Source organism: Anguilla anguilla, chromosome 1, assembly GCF_013347855.1.
Source record: "Anguilla anguilla isolate fAngAng1 chromosome 1, fAngAng1.pri, whole genome shotgun sequence".
Taxonomy (NCBI): Eukaryota; Metazoa; Chordata; class Actinopteri; order Anguilliformes; family Anguillidae; genus Anguilla; species Anguilla anguilla.
This window is the reverse complement of record NC_049201.1, coordinates 83,255,130-83,275,254: the sequence shown is the minus strand read 5'-3', so window position 1 is coordinate 83,275,254 and position 20,125 is coordinate 83,255,130. Positions and strand designations below refer to the sequence as shown.

Below are 20,125 nucleotides of genomic sequence, written 5' to 3'. Positions count from 1 at the left end.
TCACTGCTGGCTGTGAACTGGTGTGCCTGACTGGTGAAGGGCAGAGGAGATCCGTCCCTGTACCAGATGAAGGCTGGTCTGCCAGTCAGAGTGCAGGTGGTGCTACAGGTCAGTCTCACACTCTGTCCCTCTGTGACTGTACCAGGATTTACTATCACCTGTAGACCTACAAATAGCAAATTAAACCTGTAAAAAAGCTTCCATTCATACTTGTGGGAAGAGAATCCTCTGAGTTTATAGCCTAAAATAATTACCTGTAACTGCCAATATGACACCAGGTTCTCCAGTATATTTTCCACCATCACAGTTAGTCAGGAACCTGAATCGATATATTGCTGAATCACTTTCTCTCAGCTGGTTTATTCTAAAAGTGCAGTCACTGTTATTATTCCCCAGGTACTCCACACGGTGAGAGTACTCTGGGTCCTGGGACAGGTCCTCAATCTCCTGTGGCTTGTTCCAGTGAATAAACCAGAATGTTTTCTGCACTGTGTGAGATGTGGGATATGAGTAAGTGCAGCTCATGTCTACTGAAGACCCCTTTAAGGCACAGATTCTCTCAGGGGTGTAAGTCACTCCCCATCCCCTCTGGCTTAGAACACCTGAAAATCACACACACACACACACACACATACTGCTCAGTGCTTTTACACACAGATGTATTGGTAAAATTACAGATTTGGGATTCAATTGTCAAAACGACAGCACCTAAGATTTTCTCCAAAAACATAGGACATCAAAAATGGTACACAATCAACAGCTCTGATCATTTAGTAGAACCAGAGATTCACTGCATGGCCAAAAGTTTGTGGACACATGAACATCACACCCATATGTGCGTCTTGAACATCTTATTCCAAAACCATGGGCAGTAATATGCAGTTAGACCCCCCCCCCCCCCTTTGCTGCTATAACCACTTCCACTCTTCTGGGTAGGCTTTCCACAAGATGTTGGAACATGGCTGCGAGGATTCACTTCCATTCTGCCACAAGACCAGTTGTGAGGTTGGGCAGTAATTTTGAGCGATAAAGCCTGGTTTGCAGTTGGCATTCCAAATCATCCCTAAGGTGTTCAATGGGGCTGATGTCAGGGCTCTGTGCAGGCCAGTCAAGTTCTTCAACAACAAACTCGGAAAACCATTTCTTTAAGGATCTCACTTTGTGCACGGGGGCATTTTCATACTGAAAAAGGAAAGCGCCTTCCAAAAACTGTTATTACAAAGTTGGAAGCTCACAATTCTTTTGTATGCTCGAATGCCATTGTATGCTGTAGCATTAACATTTCCCTTCTCTGGACCTAAGGGGCCTAGCCCAAAACACCAAAAACTACCCCAGAACATTATTCCTCCTCCATTAAACTTTACAGTCGGCACTATGCATTTCAGCAGGTAGCGTTCTCCTGGCATTCGCTAAATCCTGATTTGTCTGTCAGACTGCCAGATTGTGAATGAAGCCTGAATCATCACTCCAGAGAATGCGTTTCCACTGCTACAGAGTTCAATGGTGCTGTGCTTCACATCACTTCAGCCTAAGCTTGGCATTGCACATGGTGATCTTAGGCCTGTGTACAGCTACCTGGCCATGGAAACCCATTGCTTGATGCTCCCAACCAACAGTTCTTGTGCTGACGTTGCTTCCAGAGGCAATCTAGAACTCTGTAGTGAGTGTTGCAACCGAGGACAGACGATTTTTATGTGCTACGTGCTTCAGAACTCTGTGATTCCATTCTGAGACCTTTCGTGGACTATCGCTTTGCTGCTGAAACGTTGTTGCTCCTGTACGTTTCCACTTCACAATAACAGCACTTATAGTTTTAAAGCTGGGTGTGAAGAGGAGCTTCATATTATGAGTTCTCTTTTATCCCTCTCTCATGAGATGAAAAAGAGGAACTGCAATGCTCAAAGTGAATGGCATTTCTACCGTGAGAATGGCAGCAAAAAATAGTGTGAAGCACACAAGTTTGGCCCCATCTACTCACATATCACATATGCAGGGGAACGGAGATGCTCGTAGCCTTTTACAGCACAGGAGTATTTGCCTGCATCTTCACTGCTGGCTGTGAACTGGTGACTCTGATCAGTGAAGGACAGAGGAGATCCGTCCCTGTACCAGATGAAGGCTGGGCTGCCAGTCAGAGTGCAGGTGGTGCTACAGGTCAGTCTCACACTCTGTCCCTCTGTGACTGTGCCAGGATTCACCATCACCTGTAGATCTGCAAATAGCAAATTAAACCTGTAAAAAAGCATCTCACCCTTCCTCACTCTTCCAGTTGTACTTGTAGGAGGATAATATTCAGAGTTTATAGCCTAAAATGATTACCTGTAACTTCCAATGTGAATCCAAGTTGGCTGGTATACTGTCTATTAACATGGTCAGTCAGGAACCTGAAGCGGTATGTTCCTGCATCAGTTTCTCTCAGCTGGTTTATTCTAAAGGTGCAGTCACTGTTCTTATTCCCCAGGTACTCAACACGGTGAGAGTACTCTGGGTCCTTGGACAGGTCTTCACCCTCCTGTTTACTATTCCAGTCATAAATAACCCAGAATGTTTTCTGCACTGTGTGAGATGTGGGATATGAGTAAGTGCAGCTCATGTTTACTGAAGACCCCTTTAAGGCACAGATTCTCTCAGGGGTGTAAGTGACTCTCCGACTCCACTGGCTCAGAACACCTGAAAAATACACACAGAGACACACACGCATGCACACACACACACACACACACAAGCACATACACACACACACACACATGCAGACACACACATACACACACACGCACACGCACACGCACACACGCACACACACATTTAAAACACAGATGTGTTGGCAGCATGACAGATAAGGTATTCAATTTACAAAACTTTAAAACTACTGCACCAAACTTATACAGTACATCAATAATTGTACATGTGAAGCCCTGGATATGTTCTGGAGGTAGGGTGATGTCTGTGGTTGGTTTTGTTGATATTATTTTGGACCTTCCCACAATATGTTGTTTTTTTCAGTGATATAACAATTTGCAGACTAAAACAAATTAACTGCATAATCATTTGTCCCTCTGTCAGCTATTTCAATACTAACTGACGTCAGTAGATGGCAGTAGCCGCCAATAAATGTGAGATTAGCAGGTACAGGAAGTCTTGCTTAGTAGCAAGCTGTGCTAGAAAGCAGCATTATGCTTGCAGTGAAAATGAACTGCTTTTATCAAAATATGTGGCACCAAAATACTTTTTCGCCATTCCAAGAATGCAACATGCACAGTCAACAGCTCCGATCATTTTATAAAGGCACAGATATTTATATCATGCCTCTGTCTCAGTTTTAAAGCTGGGTGTGAAGAGAAACTTCTTATAAGTTCTCTCTTTTGCCCCTCTCTCTTCAGATGAGAAACATTGCACTACTCTAAGCTAATGTACTGTAGAACATTATTTTATAGAAATGACATACATTCCTTAAAGCAATTTAAATGTATTCACTTTTGCTGCTGATTGAGATAATGAAGGGAGACTAATAAATAGGAACACATGCTGATAAATACTATATATGCAGACTGAAACATCAGAACTACATTTGGGAAAAAAACACAAACAATTTACCTGACACGGAGAGGACGATTACCAACAAGGTATTGAAGAGCATGGCTGCATCAGATTGAAAATATTTATCCAAATACACATATACAGCTCTTGATTATTATTTACACTGTGAAAATGAACAGTAGAAATAGAGACTCTCAGAGTATTCTATTTATTAGCAAAAATACCAGACTAACAAATACTACACAAGCGCACACAGTGAGCTTGTGCTGCTAATTTCCCTAAATACTTTTTATGAAGAGCTCACACAGTCCAGACAGCAAAGACTCAGACAGGATGCTACTTGATGGCTGATATTTGTATGGAAGAAACAGCAATCATTTCTAGCCAAAAAATAATAATTTTATTTTATATTTAATTCCAGTTTAATCTTCTTTCACTACAAAATATTGTGACATAGTTTTGACTAAATGAAATAATATGATAATGCACTTACCAGGAGAGAGTTCTGATCTGGCCTCGGTGGTTTTCTAATGAGCCATTAGTATTAAACAGCTTTACTGATAGAGCAGTGTGGCTGAATGTGACTGTGAAGAAAGTTCTTCACACTAAATATAAAAGTAGAATGTGCTGTTGCAGATCTGACTCACTTCCCCTTTTTATCCTAAAAGTCATACACATTTGAGATTTTATCAGATAAAAACAACTGAAGAAAATAAACACAGTCGTTTGCTTTGTGTCTGGACTGGACCAGTAGTGCCTTTTCCAAAAGACTGGGTAATTCTCATTTCTCACCCCCCACTGTGTTATTCAAATTTAGATTTTAATATCAATTTCAATGTGAACGGCTGCTCTTCATCAGAATCATTTGTAATTATGTTTATGTGTTTATGTTTATGGCATCATGCACAGGTAAACACTCATACATTCAGGAGCCCTATACAAAATCCATTACCTAAACCAGATTATTTAATTCCGTTTAGTGAAAGATCTTCCAAGAAATTGATCTGAAATGTACATAGAGGACTCATCTACTTTAGTAATAGCCCCATCTACACGCAGATGGAATGTATTGCATCCATCTATCCCCCCCGAGGTAAATTTTACTGCCACAAACAGCTTGCTTTACCATTGCTACCACACGTAGCTCAGTCGTGTTTATGTTTCATGCACCGGATTTTTGACATGAAGCTGGAACATCAACAAAACGCTTCGGTGGACGGCTGAACGTTGTTTTAAAACCCAGTGTCAACTTTTAGTTTTTTGTTAGGCTTAAAAAGAAAGGCATCAATTAAGATTACTAGACATTTACACAAAGAAACAGACTCAATCTCGCTGCCCTGGAGGGCAATAATAAATGTAGGGTTAGGTGATTTTTGTCTTCATTTAAAACAAGTTTCAGATTGTGAAGGGTGCATTGTACAGTTTTAAAAGCAAGTTGTAGGTGGCAAAGAGCCTGATTCGCAGTAGGAACAGAGTAATATATAACAGCATCATCAGCATAAAGATGAAGGTTTGCCTGCTGCTGTAGAGCTGTCTCCCTTCCCTTCTCTCTTTAGCTTCATCCATATCGCTGGATAAAATGTCTCATAAAATGCACACTTCCGTTTTAGGCTGGACAACAGTAAATAACCCTGAGGTGTGAAAAAAGTCAGTGTCATCCACATTCTGGGAGGTTTTTACTAGAATGTATCTAGACTGTGTAGCTTGTGGTCTGGTTTACTGTAGGCTATATAAACATTTACACAGACAATTCAAGTTTCCGTTTTTGAAATTCACTGTCTTCCCCTTTACCCTTTTCGTCATATGACTTATTGGTAAACAATAATGAGTATAAAAATATAATAGAGCCACATGAGTCAGGAGTGGGTGCGGGAATGGACCCAAACGCAGAGTAAAACAGAAAGTCCAAAACTGGGGAAAACAAAGACTTTAATGAACTAACACAGGGAGCAAAGGGACTCGCAGGGCGAAACTTACAAACAACAAAATCTTCAAAAAATTTACAAAAAACAAAAGACAAAAAACCCAAAAACGAGGGAAAACAGGGCAGGCAGGGCACAGGCAGACAAGCAACAGGGAAACAGGAATCAGGCCGGAACAGGTAGCAGACAGGCAGGTAGCAAACAGGTTACAAATCAGACAAAGCAAAAGGTTCCAGCGCCTGAGTCGGGGAGAGGGAGACTTAAATAGAAAGACGGAGACGAGACACAGGAGGGCACGATGAACAATCAAGCCACAGAGAGGGAGGGGAACACGAGACAAAACGCAACTAATAATTAGATAACGAGAAACAATAAACCAATCAACTGAACACAAAACAGAGGTACCGCCATCTGGCGGCCCAACAGGGCACAACAAGGGGGAAGACAACAGAAGACAACAGAACCCTGACAACATGAGCAGCACAGCTGTGTAAAATGTTTTAACTGTCGTTTAAAAGCCAGAACGAAAGACGGAACCATGTTTCAATGTAAATGACAATATTCAGCTTCTGTTGCTTAGCCTATAAGCGCCATATTAACATAAAGACTGCACACACTGTACTTTCACAGAAGATGAAAGGAGTGGACAGATGTTCGTATCTCATCAAGAGCGAGTATCTGAGGTATACTGTCAGCTAAAAACTGTTATGTTTTGCTTGCAGTGAAAACAAACTGCTTTCATTCAAATATGTGGCACCAGAATACTTGTGTCGTCATTCTGAGACAGCTCTGATCATTTAGTAAAACCACAGATATTTATATCATGCCTCTTTCTCAGTTTTAAAGCTGAAGAGGAACTTCTTATAAGTTCACTCTTTTCCCCCCTCTCTCTTCAGATGAGAAACGTTGCACTACTCTAAGCTAATGTACTGTAGAACATTATTTTATGGAAATTACATACACTCCTTTCTCCTTTCTAAAGCAATTTAAATGTATTCACTTTTGCTTCTGATTGAGTTAATGAAGGGTGTTGGAGCCAAATCTCTTATGAGTTATTGTAAATATTTAAATGGTGCCCCCTAGTGGCTACCTGAATAATGATGTTGTGCTGCGATGCCAATAATTAGAGCATGTGTGCATTTGAGCTGAGAAGACGTTGCGGACATACAGTGTTCTACGGCTATACAAGGCTTCGCATTGCTCTACCTACACACTGCCTTTGAATTTAATATACTGAAAGAAATACTAGCCTAAATTATTTGATTGTGTTTTATTTTTGATTTAGGCTATTTTCAATTTGAGGAACAACGTTATTTGCCTTTGATAGGTTTCTTTATTTTGATGCATGCATCGTAGCCTTTTGTTTGAGTGTTCATTGAAGGCCATTGCACTACACACCGCATGCACACTCATACATACAAAATAAACAACCTGCTTCGTGGAAATTCTGAAATCAACTAAGAAGACCATAGCAAACGTGAGTACAAGGCAAAAAACGTTGTTTTGGGAAGTGAAGCACGTAGAGCTGTCCCGAAGGCGTCTTACATGGCTTAATTTGAACTTGCAAAACAGAAAGCCATTACAAAGGGAGACTAATAAACAGAAACACATGCTGATAAATACTGTATATGTAGACTGAAACATCAGAACTACATTTTGGAAGAAAAAAAAACAATTTACTTGGCACAGAGAGGTCGATTACCAACACGGTTTTGAAGAGCATGGCTGCATCAGATTGAAAATACTTATCAGAATACACATATACAGGTCTTGATAATTATTTACACTGTAAAAATGAATGGCAGAAACAAAGATTGTCAGAGGATTCTATTTATTAGCATAAATACCAGACTAACAAATACTACACAAGCTCACACAGTGAGTTAATGTGCTGCTAATGTCCCTAAATGCTCAGGCTTTAATGAAGAGCTCACACAGTCCAGACAGCAGAGACTCGTACAGGCTGTCACTTGATGAATGTTATTTGCATGGAAGAAATAGCAATAATTTATACATTTTATTTTTGTATTTGATTCCAGTTTAATCTTCTTTCACTACAAAATACTGTAACACATTTTAGACTAAATGAAATAATATGATAATACACTTACCGGGAGAGTTCTGATCTGGCCTGATCTGGTTTGCTAATGAGCCATTAGTATAAAACAGCCTTACTGATAGAGCAGTGTGGCTGAAGTTCTTCACGCTAAATATAAAAGTAGAATTTGATTAACTGGCTGGTGCAGATCTGACTCACTTCCCGTTTTTCAAGTCTTGCACATTTTAAAAGTTAACTGATAAAAATGGCAGAACAACCGCAGTCATTAGCTTTGCGTCTGGTCAGGACTAACAGTACATTTTTAAAAGGCTGGGTAACTCCATTCTCTTATTGAGATTCAGATTCCAATATGAATATCAATGACAACAGCTGCTCTTAATCCCAATCAATTGCAATTATGTTTATTTTGGATATTATAAAATAAACATAACAATTCTGCTTACAGGCATAATTCCTGATCCATTTTGACATATGCAATAATGAAGTCAAACTTTACATTTGTAAATATTCATGAATCCACTCGCTCTATAAGACAGACATGCTGACGTACACACTTCAGTGCACACGCATGCACACGCATGCACACGCATGCACACGCATGCAAACGCATGCAAACAACATGGCGTAAGGCCGTGGGTGAGTGCTTCGTCGTTGCCGTGTTTCTGTAGCGTGAGCAAATACTCGGAAACAGCCAGCCAGCACAGGGATTCTGCCTTTGCCTTGTTTAATCCTTGGAAATGTGCGGACGGGCTATCACTACTATAACTTACAATACAGCACTGCTTATCGATCACTCTTAAAACTCTCTGGAAAGCTGGCTACCTTCCCTCCAACAAAAATACCTGAAGAACACTCCCCTGTCTCTGTGCCTTTTTCTGGGCCCCCCCCCCCCCCCCCCACACTTTGGACCACTCCCTCTCTCTACACTTACAGAGGCCTTCCCAGTCCACAAACCATTTAAATTGGTGCAGCAGTTCAATCACACATCTCACATAAGCACATGTATGAATTCACTTGAGACCTTTATTCCATTCACTGATGTGCAATTAATACAGACAATGTTTCTGTTTTTTTTTTAAATGTTTTTTAAATTTCAGCATCTCTGTCTGTTCCCAGATGAATTTTGTCTTTATTTCAGATCTTGTAAAACAATAACAAATAAAAATATGCATCCAGCTGCATGTGCATGACTGAATTAAAACATCTGTGACTGAATTGGCAATGTGAACTAAAGCTACTAGCAGGAAGCTATCTGCTAATGCACACATTGTTGCTAAGGTCTGAGGCTTGTCCTATTCCAATACATGTACAGTATAAACAGCCTGTAAAAGCAGAAGAGCTTAATATTAATGAGTCTGCAAAAGGTGTGATAGGCATCAGACATAGGTAAACACTCTTAGGTTCAGGAGCCCCATACAAAAAACCATTACCTAAACCAGATTACTTAATTCAGCTTCGCAAAAGATCTTGGGGGAAATCGATCTGAATCGCTCAGACAGGACTCATGTACTACAGTAATAGTGCCATCTACAGGCAGAAAAGGTGCACTGCATTCATCGCTCCTCCTGAGGGTAATTTCACTGCCACAAACAGCATGTCTAACCTACAAGAATCTGGGTGCTTTAGTTTTTTTTTTTTTTTAACAGTTTATAAAAGATATATTTTCTATTTATTTCATTTAACTCAATGTGGTGCAGGTCTCACTCCGTACTAAAACATAAATGACAGTACTGATGACATCTTTTGCTAAATTTTTCCACTGGGTTCCTTACCCATCCTGTGTCTGCTATATATACATATAACACCTACAGTACATGGTTTACTTACAAAATTGTTCAAGCATAGGTTAATTTTGTTTGTTTCATTAAATGATTGTTAAAAAAATTCAAGGTATGCTCTGAATTCTAACGTTTAGCAATACAAAAAATAAACACTAAGAATGTGAAAAACAAATTCACCTCATGTGAATTTATACTCTAGATGGGATCAGTTCAGTAATAAGCATAATATAATCACAAAATGTGCACAAGAATGTCATAGTAAAGTAAATGTTATACAAGTATTAAAAAAAATAAAAAAATTGAATTATATATAGAGCTCAATTCTCCAGTATACTTGGCCAACGAATACATTCAGCAATGATAATGGCTTTCAGTCACCAACATCTTGATAATACTTTGTGTACAATATGAAGACATGAGCTGTTATGCATGTAAATTTTGATAGAATGCCAAAGGAATGATCCATTCTGGGTACATCTTTGCAGACCCAATAACCACAGTCATCCTGGTCATATGACAAAGGCACAGTCATGTGACCTGAGTTCATGAGGAGAGTTTAAGTTCACTGGTTTTAATAAATACTCTAAAATGTATCATCCAGTGAAGGAAATGTTTGGTTCATACCGCTTGAGGATTACTTTGCAGACAATTTGCTGTTTAAAGTTCAAGATAAAACACAGGAAATGCTCACACATTAAAAGAAATGTCCAAATTTACATTGAATAACCAGCATTGGTCCACAGTTTATGAAGCAAGATATCTTCCTGGTTTATTTTCACTTGTCCAGTTTTCGAAGTGTGCTGTAGAGAACACAGTCTTCCTTTACGGATGGGGCTGGTGACCTGCATGGAGAAAACAGTGCATTTAGACTCTATTAAAGTCATAGACATTCCCATTCTCATTTAAGTCAATCCTGCCTGAGCCTTTATCACATTTAGACACACCTTGCAACATGAAGCACAAGCAGAAGCTTTAGCTACAGAACAGTTATCTGGAATTTTGGAAAACATTACATCAGTGTGATGTCATAGGCTGAGGTCACACAGCAGGGAGATGAAAAGAGAAGAAAGTTGACAAGCTGAACAAACCAAATGATGAATCTAGATCAGTGGAACATCCAGTCCTCGTATTACCACGTTCTTCTTTTGACCAGGCAGAGAAGTTCTTAGCAAAGCAGCAGCGAGGGATTGCAACATTTTAAAATACTTGAACTGGGCTTTGGGACTGCAACAAACAAGCAACCAAAATATAGAAATAGTGTGCATCAAGCCAACACCTGGTCCTACAAACACATCAATATATGAACTGTTACAGATGTACTGAGAAGTACTGGAATCTCAGAAATGCTCAATTGCATTTTCCTCTGAAATGCTCATTTGTATTTTGTTTCGAGGGTTTGTTTTGTACATGCTTACATGTCCAAGTGTTATGGATGTACGTTTTTTGGCTATCATTAACTTCTAATATTGTACACGCTGACATAAATGTAACACATCTACTATGAGAATCAAAATACTTCTTTATGTTTTTTTCCCAATATAAATCACAGCACACCCATCTCAGCTCTCCCCAGTGAGACACTCTGGTCAATCCAGTGAGACTCTCTGGTCTATTAACCAGTGAGAAGCTCTGGTCTATCCAGTGAGACACTCTGGTTTATCCAGTGAGACAGTATGGTCTATCCAGTGAGACACTCTGGTCTATCCAGTGAGATAGTATGGTCTATAAACCAGTGAGACACTCTGGTCTATCCAGTGAGACACTCTGGCCTGTCCAGTGAGACACTCTGGCCTGTCCAGTGAGACACTCTGGTCTATCCAGTGAGACACTCTGGTCTATCCAGTGAGACACTCTGGCCTGTCCAGTGAGACACTCTGGTCTATCCAGTGAGACACTCTGGTCTATCCAGTGAGACACTCTGGTCTATCCAGTGAGACAGTATGGTCTATCCAGTGAGACACTCTGGTCTATCCAGTGAGATAGTATGGTCTATAAACCAGTGAGACACTCTGGTCTATCCAGTGAGACACTCTGGCCTGTCCAGTGAGACACTCTGGCCTGTCCAGTGAGACACTCTGGTCTATCCAGTGAGACACTCTGGTCTATCCAGTGAGACACTCTGGTCTATCCAGTGAGACACTCTGGCCTGTCCAGTGAGACACTCTGGTCTATCCAGTGAGACACTCTGGTCTATCCAGTGAGACGCTCTGGTCTATCCAGTGAGGGTCGTTCTCCTGCTGACTCCATAGAGGCCTCGTCTGGCTCCAGTCAGAGAGAGCAGTCTATGATAAAAGCTGCTGGAGAGAGATAATAGACCTGACACAGCGACAGTCAGCACAGGTAATATAAAGGTGGGATATTCTCACCTGGGGGCAGCACTGGAGGGGCGGATCTGGATGCTGGCGTACTGAACACCCTCCTCACACTGGGGGAGTGGCTTTTGAACAGTGGAGGGTAGAAGCTCTTCCTGGTTGCGGGTGTTAGCGGGCTGAACAGAGGCATAGAGGGGAACTTCACTGTCGTCTCTGTCCGTACCCTGTGTTCCAGTGTGACTCATTGCCATCCCTGAGACGTTGCCACAAATGGGGCTTTTATTTCCCTGCAGGGTAAAGAAAAGAGGCAGGAGAAGGATTGGAAAGTTCCACAGAAAGTCCTGTTCATTTCAGTGAGCTCCTCAGAGTGGAGTGAGCTACTCACCCCCATTAACTCCAAAACATGCATTTAACCTGATATAAAAAAACAGCTAATGAATCATTGTTTTCTTTTCAAATTCATGCCATCAGCAGTTAAATATCGACTGAACCAGACATACAAATGTAATACACTTAATACAATTTATTTTCTCTCTATAATGACCAATTTTACAGTGGGTTTTCTTAACATCTTGGAACGATTTCACACTGAAATACTCTATTCATTTCAAAGCATATATTTTCAATAACCAATAGCAGTAAACCTTCATCACTACAATAATCTCTGTGTATTTATTCACTGAAACCAGGTGAATACAACACATACAGTACAAGTCACTCTCCCTGCCTCTGTATGTAATGAACAGATAATTACAAGCACATAAGCAGTATTGTACTGTGTAGCATGTTACTGTCACATACTACAAACCCATTTGAGAAACTGATACTGTCCTTTACAGGGGAATACACATAATGAACTCCTGAAATATTTCCATTAAGCATGTCAACACACTGAAAAATGACACAGAGATCATAACCACTGTACATAATCTAATAAACCTTCAAGGCCATTTGGCACACATTACTTTTTTTTCTAATTATTTGTAAGAAAGGTGCTATATAAATAAATAAATCATGTCTTATGATTACTGTTATAAAGCATTATGAGTGTTAAACAGTCTTCATAACTCTAATTATACTGTATTATGAGCAGGCTATAAGGCATTATAAGTAGTATATAATGGATTATAGACAGGCATCATAGAAAGTGTTATTGAATTTCAGTTTTTGCTTAAACAATGTATATAAATAAAAGTATATTACATCCATAGATAAATACATGTATACACATATGCAGACTGATTTCATTAACTCACCTGCCTGCCCCCTTCTGTCTCATTTCTTAATTTTCTCCTCCTGATTATTCAGAAAAAAATAATAAAAATAAAAAGTAAATCTACCTTCAGACAAATATTTAAAGAACCCCCTCTTGTGCAAACAACAATTTGCATTTGTTTGAATGATGTGTATTGTTGAGGCAATAGTGCCCATGTATGAGTATATTTTTTATTATTCAGATGTCATTTGGTCACAGGAAGTGAGCCTGAGTTATGAGAGGCTTCTTCCTGCCCAGTAAATGTAGTTCTGCTTTATTCAAACCAACACTGACTGCAGCTCAAGGGCAAATTGATGTGTTTGTCAAGACTTCATCATGGCCTGCAGCTGTCCACATGATTCATATTAGGAACAAGCTTTAATGGGATTTTGTTACCCCATAATATAGGTCTGATATTAAAATTATTGGGACACTAAAACTCATCAGTCATAGTGTATGAAAATCGACATCGCAATAAAATAAAATGACTAATAATGTAATGCTCTAAGCACTAATCAGACATTAGAGGGGGGGATATGGCATCAGCATGATGTAATGTAGTTAGTGCATGACAACAAGATTCTACAGAAATGTACACTTGTTCTAAACTGTGAGTCTAAATCAGACACAATTCACACTTCACAAACCGACCCATTTTCAGCCACGTACCTCACGCACACAACACCCAGAAACACAAGAGCCAAAATGGCAGGCACTCCCACAGCTGCAGCCGCGATCAGTGACTGATCTCCTAAGCAAAGTCAGAGAGATGTACCCATGTCAGATATGATATAGCAGTGTTCATTTGACAGCCGCACCAATGGCTGTAAGGTGAAAGTTTATGAATGAAAAAATATACCCATCTGTGCTTATCTTTACTAGAACTTATTGTACATCTGAATTTTAAGCAACATAGGCATGGTGAAATTTTTTGTGACACTGCACTATCATCTATTGTGATCCATTTCAGATCGTACCCTCTGTATCATGATCAGCATTGCTTTGTAGCTTAAGGATCATAATCAGTATCACGTAAAATATTGTATCAAATATGTTCTGGTCCTACCTTGCACTGTGACCTGTAGAGCAGACTGCACATCAAGATGTTTAAGAGGAGATCTGTTTGTCCCAATCCCATTCCCTGCCTCACAGTAGTATTCTCCTGCATCCTGCAGTGTGATGTTTTTAATGGTGTAACTGTCCACTGGTCGTCCTGTCTCTGAGGAGACAGTTCTATTATTCTGATACCAGGTATATCTCTTCACTGGTGGGTTGGCATCGCTGCTGCAGATCAGAGTCACTGAACTGCCCTCCACTATTTTACCAGAGGGACTCCCTGATACTGATACGCTCTTCGGAGGATCTGAAAGAGAAATTAACAGGTCCTGCAGTTTTAATAAAAATTCACACTGAGGTATTCTTGGGAACATCTAAAATCATTAGAAAAATGTGCTCAATTCCATATAATTTCTCACTCACTGTGTTGCATCTCAAAACACTAGCAGAGACATTTATTTCAAAGTAATGTTTATAATGGAGCTGAAATCTCACAATGTGATGTGGAGCAGTGGTGTGGTTAGGGCGCCATCTGCAGGCGGAGTGGGAGCAGTATAGCTGGCATACAACCACGCCTGTTTGCAATTACAATTGATTGGTAATAGATTATATGCTCTGCCTGCAGTGAGACCGGGGTGCTGGAATGAGAGACGCACGCGGGAGCGGCATGCCATCTAATCCCCGTCCTCATCGTGTGTGTTTTGTTTTGTTTTTGTTTTGTTTTTGTTTCCGTGTTTTTGGTATCGAGCGCACAATAAAGCCTTGGTGCCTCTAACAATGACGGATTGTGTGCTTTGTGGGGAAAAGGACTGCAGAACCTGTTACAGTAAATATCCCAGAATATCATGCTTTGTTACAATATGAACTGGATATACTGTAGCTTTTTAAGGTAGTTTGGAAAATGACACAGCAGAATCAAGTTTTAAAAAGTGACAGCAGTATTTAGATATGTCTTTTTAGCATCTTCATTAATAATGATGACTTCATTTTTTTTTTTTAAGTTGAACAGCTGCATGTGGTTCCTTTTTTTGCTCTTTGCAAACTCAAAATGACTACACGTTTTACCTAAGACATGTCAGTATGATCAGGCTCTTCACTGAATGATAATGTAATTATAACTGATTTCTCCTCCACTGGTCAGTGTGACTGCTTTACTCAGTGTCTTACTGCTGTGAAGTTGCCCAAAGACACTCAGGAGATACTGACTCTCTGCTCTGTGTCTGAAGCTGAGATGCACTGATATACTCACACTGCACATCAAGATGTTTAGTAGGAGATCTTTTTGTCCCAATCGCATTCTCTGCCTCACAGTAGTATTCTCCTGCATCCTGCAGTATGATGCTTTTAATGGTGTAACTCTGTTCTGATCCTCTCCTCGAGAATACAAATCCAGTCTTCTTATACCAGGCATATTTCTGCTCTGCTGGGTTGGCATCGCTGCTGCTGCAGGTCAGAGTCACTGATCTGCCCTCCACTATTTTACCAGAGGGACTCCCTGATACTGATACGCTCTTCGGAGGATCTGAAAGAGAAATTAACAGGTCCTGCAGTTTTAATTAAAATTCACACTGAGGTATTCTTGGGAACATCTAAAATCATTAGAAAAATGTGCTCAATTCCATATAATTTCTCACTCACTGTGTTGCATCTCAAAACACTAGCAGAGACATTTATTTCAAAGTAATGTTTATAATGGAGCTGAAATCTCACAATGTGATGTGGAGCAGTGGTGTGGTTAGGGCGCCATCTGCAGGCGGAGTGGGAGCAGTATAGCTGGCATACAACCACGCCTGTTTGCAATTACAATTGATTGGTAATAGTTTATATGCTCTGCCTGCAGTGAGACCGGGGTGCTGGAATGAGAGACGCACGCGGGAGCGGCATGCCATCTAATCCCCGTCCTCATCGTGTGTGTTTTGTTTTGTTTTTGTTTTGTTTTTGTTTCCGTGTTTTTGGTATCGAGCGCACAATAAAGCCTTGGTGCCTCTAACAATGACGGATTGTGTGCTTTGTGGGGAAAAGGACTGCAGAACCTGTTACAGTAAATATCCCAGTATATCATGCTTTGTTACAATATGAACTGGATATACTGTAGCTTTTTAAGGTAGTTTGGAAAATGACACAGCAGAATCAAGTTTTCAAAAGTGACAGCAGTATTTAGATATGTCTTTTTAGCATCTTCATTAATAATGATGACTTCATTTTTTTTTTTTAAGTTGAACAGCTGCATGTGGTTCCTTTTTTTGCTCTTTGCAAACTCAAAATGACTACACGATTTACCTAAGACATGTCAGTATGATCAGGCTCTTCACTGAATGATAATGTAATTATAACTGATTTCTCCTCCACTGGTCAGTGTGACTGCTTTACTCAGTGTCTTACTGCTGTGAAGTTGCCCAAAGACACTCAGGAGATACTGACTCTCTGCTCTGTGTCTGAAGCTGAGATGCACTGATATACTCACACTGCACATCAAGATGTTTAGTAGGAGATCTTTTTGTCCCAATCGCATTCTCTGCCTCACAGTAGTATTCTCCTGCATCCTGCAGTATGATGCTTTTAATGGTGTAACTCTGTTCTGATCCTCTCCTCGAGAATACAAATCCAGTCTTCTTATACCAGGCATATTTCTGCTCTGCTGGGTTGGCATCGCTGCTGCTGCAGGTCAGAGTCACTGATCTGCCCTCCACTATTTTACCAGAGGGACTCCCTGATACTGATACGCTCTTCGGAGGATCTGAAAGAGAAATTAACAGGTCCTGCAGTTTTAATTAAAATTCACACTGAGGTATTCTTGGGAACATCTAAAATCATTAGAAAAATGTGCTCAATTCCATATAATTTCTCACTCACTGTGTTGCATCTCAAAACACTAGCAGAGACATTTATTTCAAAGTAATGTTTATAATGGAGCTGAAATCTCACAATGTGATGTGGAGCAGTGGTGTGGTTAGGGCGCCATCTGCAGGCGGAGTGGGAGCAGTATAGCTGGCATACAACCACGCCTGTTTGCAATTACAATTGATTGGTAATAGTTTATATGCTCTGCCTGCAGTGAGACCGGGGTGCTGGAATGAGAGACGCACGCGGGAGCGGCATGCCATCTAATCCCCGTCCTCATCGTGTGTGTTTTGTTTTGTTTTTGTTTTGTTTTTGTTTCCGTGTTTTTGGTATCGAGCGCACAATAAAGCCTTGGTGCCTCTAACAATGACGGATTGTGTGCTTTGTGGGGAAAAGGACTGCAGAACCTGTTACAGTAAATATCCCAGAATATCATGCTTTGTTACAATATGAACTGGATATACTGTAGCTTTTTAAGGTAGTTTGGAAAATGACACAGCAGAATCAAGTTTTAAAAAGTGACAGCAGTATTTAGATATGTCTTTTTAGCATCTTCATTAATAATGATGACTTCATTTTTTTTTTTAAGTTGAACAGCTGCATGTGGTTCCTTTTTTTGCTCTTTGCAAACTCAAAATGACTACACGTTTTACCTAAGACATGTCAGTATGATCAGGCTCTTCACTGAATGATAATGTAATTATAACTGATTTCTCCTCCACTGGTCAGTGTGACTGCTTTACTCAGTGTCTTACTGCTGTGAAGTTGCCCAAAGACACTCAGGAGATACTGACTCTCTGCTCTGTGTCTGAAGCTGAGATGCACTGATATACTCACACTGCACATCAAGATGTTTAGTAGGAGATCTTTTTGTCCCAATCGCATTCTCTGCCTCACAGTAGTATTCTCCTGCATCCTGCAGTATGATGCTTTTAATGGTGTAACTCTGTTCTGATCCTCTCCTCGAGAATACAAATCCAGTCTTCTTATACCAGGCATATTTCTGCTCTGCTGGGTTGGCATCGCTGCTGCTGCAGGTCAGAGTCACTGATCTGCCCTCCACTATTTTACCAGAGGGACTCCCTGATACTGATACGCTCTTCGGAGGATCTGAAAGAGAAATTAACAGGTCCTGCAGTTTTAATTAAAATTCACACTGAGGTATTCTTGGGAACATCTAAAATCATTAGAAAAATGTGCTCAATTCCATATAATTTCTCACTCACTGTGTTGCATCTCAAAACACTAGCAGAGACATTTATTTCAAAGTAATGTTTATAATGGAGCTGAAATCTCACAATGTGATGTGGAGCAGTGGTGTGGTTAGGGCGCCATCTGCAGGCGGAGTGGGAGCAGTATAGCTGGCATACAACCACGCCTGTTTGCAATTACAATTGATTGGTAATAGATTATATGCTCTGCCTGCAGTGAGACCGGGGTGCTGGAATGAGAGACGCACGCGGGAGCGGCATGCCATCTAATCCCCGTCCTCATCGTGTGTGTTTTGTTTTGTTTTTGTTTTGTTTTTGTTTCCGTGTTTTTGGTATCGAGCGCACAATAAAGCCTTGGTGCCTCTAACAATGACGGATTGTGTGCTTTGTGGGGAAAAGGACTGCAGAACCTGTTACAGTAAATATCCCAGAATATCATGCTTTGTTACAATATGAACTGGATATACTGTAGCTTTTTAAGGTAGTTTGGAAAATGACACAGCAGAATCAAGTTTTAAAAAGTGACAGCAGTATTTAGATATGTCTTTTTAGCATCTTCATTAATAATGATGACTTCATTTTTTTTTTTTAAGTTGAACAGCTGCATGTGGTTCCTTTTTTTGCTCTTTGCAAACTCAAAATGACTACACGTTTTACCTAAGACATGTCAGTATGATCAGGCTCTTCACTGAATGATAATGTAATTATAACTAATTTCTCCTCCACTGGTCAGTGTGACTGCTTTACTCAGTGTCTTACTGCTGTGAAGTTGCCCAAAGACACTCAGGAGATACTGACTCTCTGCTCTGTGTCTGAAGCTGAGATGCACTGATATACTCACACTGCACATCAAGATGTTTAGTAGGAGATCTTTTTGTCCCAATCGCATTCTCTGCCTCACAGTAGTATTCTCCTGCATCCTGCAGTATGATGCTTTTAATGGTGTAACTCTGTTCTGATCCTCTCCTCGAGAATACAAATCCAGTCTTCTTATACCAGGCATATTTCTGCTCTGCTGGGTTGGCAACGCTGCTGCTGCAGGTCAGAGTCACTGATCTGCCCTCCACTATTTTACCAGAGGGACTCCCTGATACTGAGACGCTCTTCGGAGGATCTGAAATAGAAATTAACAGGTCCTGCAGTTTTAATTAAAATTCACACAGAGATATTCTTGGGAGCATCTAAAATCATTAGAAAAATGTGTTCAGTTCCCTATAATTTCTCTCTCGCTGTGTTGCATCTCAAAACACTAGCAGAGACATTTATTTCAAAGTAATGTTTATAATGGAGCTGAAATCTCACAATGTGATGTGGAGGAGTGGTGTGGTTAGGGCGCCATCTGCAGGCGGAGTGGGAGCAGTATAGCTGGCTATCAACCATGCCTGTTTGCAATTACAATTGATTGCTAATTGTTTATATGCTCTGCCTGCAGTGAGACTGGGGTGCTGGAATGAGAGACGCACGCGGGACAGGCATGCCATCTAATCCCTGTCCTTATCGTGTGTGTGTGTTTTCTTTTGTTTTTGTTTTGTTTTTGTTTCCGTGTTTTTGGTATCGAGCGCACAATAAAGCCTTGGTGCCTCTAACAATGACGGATTGTGTGCTTTGTGGGGAAAAGGACTGCAGAACCTGTTACAGTAAATATCCCAGTATATCATGCTTTGTTACAATATGAACTGGATATACTGTAGCTTTTTAAGGTAGTTTGGAAAATGACACAGCAGAATCAAGTTTTCAAAAGTGACAGCAGTATTTAGATATGTCTTTTTAGCATCTTCATTAATAATGATGACTTCATTTTTTTTTTTTAAGTTGAACAGCTGCATGTGGTTCCTTTTTTTGCTCTTTGCAAACTCAAAATGACTACACGATTTACCTAAGACATGTCAGTATGATCAGGCTCTTCACTGAATGATAATGTAATTATAACTGATTTCTCCTCCACTGGTCAGTGTGACTGCTTTACTCAGTGTCTTACTGCTGTGAAGTTGCCCAAAGACACTCAGGAGATACTGACTCTCTGCTCTGTGTCTGAAGCTGAGATGCACTGATATACTCACACTGCACATCAAGATGTTTAGTAGGAGATCTTTTTGTCCCAATCGCATTCTCTGCCTCACAGTAGTATTCTCCTGCATCCTGCAGTATGAT

At 40.3% G+C, this 20,125-nt stretch overlaps 1 protein-coding gene and 1 long non-coding RNA gene across 2 annotated transcripts in view; both read right to left on the bottom strand.

Annotated features, from left to right (window-relative positions):
- Positions 1-20,125, bottom strand: part of LOC118232142 (basement membrane-specific heparan sulfate proteoglycan core protein-like) — a 1,449,502-nt gene that overhangs the window by 915,846 nt on the left and 513,531 nt on the right. The gene's annotated exons all lie outside the window — the stretch shown is intronic.
- Positions 10,043-11,810, bottom strand: LOC118232398. The gene is made up of 2 exons (XR_004766281.1): positions 11,666-11,810; positions 10,043-10,141 (listed from the first exon to the last, which is right to left on the bottom strand). It is a non-coding gene; the product is annotated as an uncharacterized LOC118232398 (long non-coding RNA).